The sequence below is a fragment of the Bombus huntii genome, chromosome 4 (genome assembly GCF_024542735.1).
Source record: "Bombus huntii isolate Logan2020A chromosome 4, iyBomHunt1.1, whole genome shotgun sequence".
In the NCBI taxonomy this organism is placed as follows: domain Eukaryota; kingdom Metazoa; phylum Arthropoda; class Insecta; order Hymenoptera; family Apidae; genus Bombus; species Bombus huntii.
Window position 1 is genome coordinate 13,231,501 of NC_066241.1, and position 5,243 is coordinate 13,236,743.

A 5,243-nucleotide genomic window follows, 5' to 3' on the forward strand; every position below is an offset into this window, starting at 1 on the left:
TCGCGGATTTTGTCAATACCACCTAATGACAAAATCCGCGATCACTCAGTCGCCAACCCAATAAATCTACCTACGAAACGAATAGAAAATTCCATAAAAATTGGCGAACGTTACATCTTTCTAACTTTTAAGAATAACGAAATGGAGCACGTGTTTTTTTTTTCTTTTCGAAGAAACGTATGCGTTACAGCCGTTGTAAAAGTGGTACGGCGATTCGCGGTCATAAAATCAGAAGTTCGGAATTCATGGCAGTACCTATGTAAATGGCGCAGCGTACCAGAGACACGTAGGACACTTACATCGGGTTACTGGCTGCAATTGTCGAGGTTAATGGCGCTACGAGTGGAAGAACACGTGCAATATTGTGAACGGCTTGACTTCCGTCAAGCGTTTCAGGAAATTTAAAACGTTCGCGTAGCACGTTCGTAAAAGTTCGATGCGACGCCTTCGCATGATTTACATTTATACTTCTCACTTTGTTCTATTTTTCATTGTTAACATTAACGTTCATTATAGTGAGACTCGATATTATACGAAATTACTATTAAAAATGTGAACCAATTAAGATTTTTTTTTTTTTTATTTAATAGTTTACATTCACAATTTGTCCGATTTGGACATTTGGTAGAATTTTTTGGCTGTTTGATTATCATGCGGGTGGCTACCCCCAGCGGGGTACCATCTTCGTGTTTGTTATATCCTTTATGAGATCTGTTGGGTGTCTTGACCAATTAAGATGATATTAATCTTCTAAACGTTCGAAACTGAAGTAATTCGTTTCGAAATGTCATTTGACTGCTTACTTTCCAACTTTCTCATTTTGTAGAATTTCTACAGTTATTTCTCTGTATAATTCGACTGTATCGTAACAACGTGTAAAAGAAATACACAGTATGAGAACAACGCGTTAATAACATTTAATGAAATTAAATTTCCGGATTGGAGTCGATCACCTTCTATTTTTAAAAACTCGATCGCCTTTGCTCGTCGTTTGGTCGCGAACAATCCTGAACTTTTTTATCCTCTGTATTTTTAAATAATTTTGTATTTTCTACTCTGTATTTTTTTGTAATTTAGCAAAAATGTTGTAATTTTGTGAAAGAAGCAGTTGGCTCGCGTTAATAATAAATCGATCAAGTTAAAACCACCGAGTAAAATTAATCGCTTGGCGTTTGATAAAACCCAATTGCCTGAATTGAAAATCTCAGCCAATACCTTGGTCCTTGGAAAAAATCCTTAGAGAAATGTAACGGTTCCAAGCGAAAGTTGATCCGATCCTAACACTAATTATCGTACGATTTGCGCAAAAACTATGGTCGATGTGTTAAATGGAAAGAAAAAAACAGAATGCACATAAAGACGTTCTTCGAGAATCGTTCTTACTCCTTCCCTTTGCCCCGATCGTTTTCATGCGTCGATCTCGAATGGAACGCGAAGACAGAGAGGGAATGTGGTGGCCATCGCGAGGAAGAAACTGACGGCATCGGCTTCTTTCTAAAAGGACGAGGGCCAAGGACAAGGAGCCAACGGGAGAGCATTTAGCTAAGCATGCGACTAGTTTTTGTCGCGTAACTGCGAAAGGAAGCAAGCAACAGCAGCAGCAGCAGGAATGATGGAGGAAGGAAAGGGGAGGAAGGCGAAGATGCTTGGCCGCCAGGTGGCAAGTATGCTCTTGAAACCTGCCGTACGTGCTGAAGATCTTCCCGAGATACGACTTTAACAAGGTCAGGAGGACCACGGATTTATAGCACGAAAGGTCTTTTTCGAACGTATTTACGTACACTTTCTTTTTCGCCATTTTCATGGACTATTACTTTTCTTTGACATTCTATGCCGCTCATTATCGCAGAAATTAAATTCCACATTTTTAGATCGCTGTTTCTGTGCACTTTTCGAACTGTAAGTTCGCCGCGATTCGACTTGCAACGTTGGAGGATTCGTATCTTTACGTTGTATCTTCGACGAATCAGAGTGTTTTTTTTTTGAAATTGATAGTAAACTGATTTTAAGAAAGTTTGCGAGATTACACGTTCGTAGTTTGATGTGAAAACGCTGACGAAACATCGTGGCGAATTTTTATAGATAAGATGTCCATAAACGTTTTGTCAAATAGTTATAACAAAAGTGTGAATACGCAAAGCTAAACATACTTATCGTTTCGATGTGTCGTTCGCCCTTATCAATGCAAATTTGATATCGATATGCCATTGAATTTATCAGATAGAATTTCACGGCTATTTTGTCTCATTTCTTCACGCGCGCTTTTCGTTCTGATTCGTGCGACTAATTTAGAAACCAGAACGAAATTGAAAGAAAACCGTAGTACAGTAGAATCGTGCAAACAGATACTAAACATATATTTTTTTTTATTTATTTGTTGAAATTACAATCAATTCTCGCGTTGAGAATTTTCAGTAATTTTTCTGGCGTGGCGCAGTGACATGGCTGTTTATTTACAATAAGTTAATACTTATTATAGATAGGTATAATTTATAAGCATTATAACTAAACATATGAACAATTTCTCATGTCAACAAATGTCAATTTTAACGAATTCAGTGGAACTAAATTGCGAATTAAAATTTTCTCAGTTTCACAGTGGCTAAGACACAGATGATCAACCAACCCAATTAAAAAGCAATAAGAAATTAGATTGTACAACGAAAAAACGAGCAATGTCAAAGGAGAACGATATAAGAAACGGGAATATCTCGGGGCTCGTAAACATTGAACATTTTTTTTTATTTATTTATTTATTTACATTTTACAATTTGTCCAGTAGGACATTTGGTAAAATATTATAGCTTAGTGATATAGTAATATAACATGTGGATGGCTACCCCCGGTGGGATACCATTACATTGAAAATGATGCGGAATAAAATGAAGATTTCAAATGATCTTCTATTTCAACACATGAGAAAATACCAAGTTGTGACATTGGCGAAAAGCAAATTTTCTTTCCTGAAAAATACTAATTCTTGTCCTGTGGACTCTTCGTTTCATATCAACCACGAACATTACGCATCCTGTTTTGTTCTGTGTTAAACTAAGACAAAGAATATTGACGTACATATATTTTTGTCACAACTTTGTCACGATACGTTTATGGTCTTTTTGTTACATGACATTTCTGTTCTATTTTTACGCGTAGAATAACCGTACACCAAACTGCACGAGTATCCTGTATATATTTGTATTCGTAAAAACGTAAATTTGCATAGAAATTCGTAGAACAATCGCCGCTGACTAAACGCGAAAACGATTTGTTATTGAACCAGCAGCTTTACCACCTGATGACTCGTTTATCTGGCGTCTAAATACTCGAGATTCGATTATTCGAGCGATCGCGCGAGTCCCATAGCGTTGTGAGGCGAAGAGCGAAAGAATAAACGTGGTTATGGCCTATGAAATTACGCGTGGTTGAACAGTTTGTTTCATGGGATAACAGCCGACGACGAAACCGACATTGCACCGGTCTCTGGCTGTAAATTCGCATGGTCCGCCGTTACAATTTCACGGGGACGTTAAGCGTCGCTGCCTCACCGCCGTCGTGGAAATATCGTGAACCGCGTGGACCGAGGACACGACTGCACGCTCGTGCTGTGTTTCCATAGCGATTTAACTATTTACTTTTATCTAACCCTTAACGCTGAGACTTTTAATTGCGAATGTCGACCGGCAACTGCAACTTATTCTCATCATACTTCGACTTGCAAGTTTTTAAGTGTCAGATTTTAAATGCTACAATGATGTGCAAATAGTAATATTAACACTAGAACTACCGATAGTTAACACGAAGCTATTTCTACCAAAACCAGTCAAAACGAGTGGTCTTTAAAAAATACACAATAATAGAATATTTTTATATCTATTGATTTATTACTTTCTTACAGAAGCAATTCCATGTTGTGTAGTACATTTTTGGTATTATTAATCCATCTGGGACCATCATCCCTAAACTAGGGTCGACACATTTATAAAATTGTAGAACCAGCCGTTTTGATCGCTGTGGTATTTCTAGTGTTAGCATCTAGCGATCTAGCGATCGATCCGGAATTTTCCTGATAGCCGATATCATCATATCGAATGATACGTAGTAAAAATTTGAAAAACACGTGGGAAGTTGTACAAAACGAGGAAACTGGTTAATTGGGGTTCGATAAACAGATCGCAGCATCCTTTTACACTTTGACAAGTACCAGTCATTTTGACTGGTATTGGTATAAGTAGCCTTGATACAAAATTATTTTCAGTTTGAATACATAAAAAACAAAATAAATTTCATTATATTATTCTTTTAGTTATCGTTGCAAAACTCGTTACATCATTGTGGAAGAAAATATAAATGAAATAGGAATTTTAAAATAAAGTTATAAAACCAGTCAATTCGATTGGTGTGGTAGTTCTAGTGCTAAAGTCATTCAAAACAATACAAAAACTTTGTATTCTACATTTTAAAATACCTGTAACTCTGTATTCTACATTTTAAAATACCTGTAACTCTGTATGCTACATTTTTAAATATCTGTAACTTTGTATTCTACATTTTAAAATACCTGTAACTCTGTATTCTACATTTTAAAATACCTGTAACTCTGTATTCTACATTTTAAAATACCTGTAACTCTGTATTCTACATTTTAAAATATCTGTAACTTTGTATTCTACATTTTAAAATATCTGCAACTTTGTATTCTACATTTCAAAATACCTGTAACTCTGTATTCTACATTTTAAAATATCTTTAACTCTGTATTCTACATTTTAAAATACCTGTAACTCTGTATTCTACATTTTAAAATACCTGTAACTCTGTATTCTACATTTTAAAATACCTGTAACTTTGTATTCTACATTTTAAAATACCTGTAACTTTGTATTCTACATTTTAAAATACCTGTAACTTTGTATTCTACATTTTAAAATATCTGTAAATACAGTTAACGAAATTAACTCGTCTCGTTATTAATTTAACCAACAAAACGTCTCATCGTTCACCATAGAATCATATAGATACCGAGTTACAATCATGTTGCTAGTACGTGATCGACTAACAGTTAGAATTTCTTGAAACGTTGTGTGAATTCGCTGGTTTTTAACTCTTTGTGTATAGTAGATTGTTATAAAATAGCAAAGAATTGCAGCAAAATTGTTGTAATCTTATTATAGAAAATTATTATAAAATAATGAAAAATTGTATTAAAATATTTCAATTTTACTATAGAAAATTCTGCAAGGTAT

General features: G+C 35.2%; 1 long non-coding RNA gene across 2 annotated transcripts; it reads right to left on the reverse strand.

The window, feature by feature from the left end:
• Positions 1–1,441: 1,441 nt before the first annotated feature.
• LOC126864469 (uncharacterized) lies at positions 1,442–4,936 on the reverse strand. 2 transcript variants are annotated; one of them, XR_007689195.1, is made up of 3 exons: positions 4,807–4,936; positions 4,559–4,651; positions 1,442–4,496 (listed from the first exon to the last, which is right to left on the reverse strand). It is a non-coding gene; the product is annotated as an uncharacterized LOC126864469 (long non-coding RNA). The 2 variants fall into 2 exon arrangements; XR_007689196.1 differs by having other exon boundaries at positions 4,776–4,927.
• Positions 4,937–5,243: the final 307 nt, after the last annotated feature.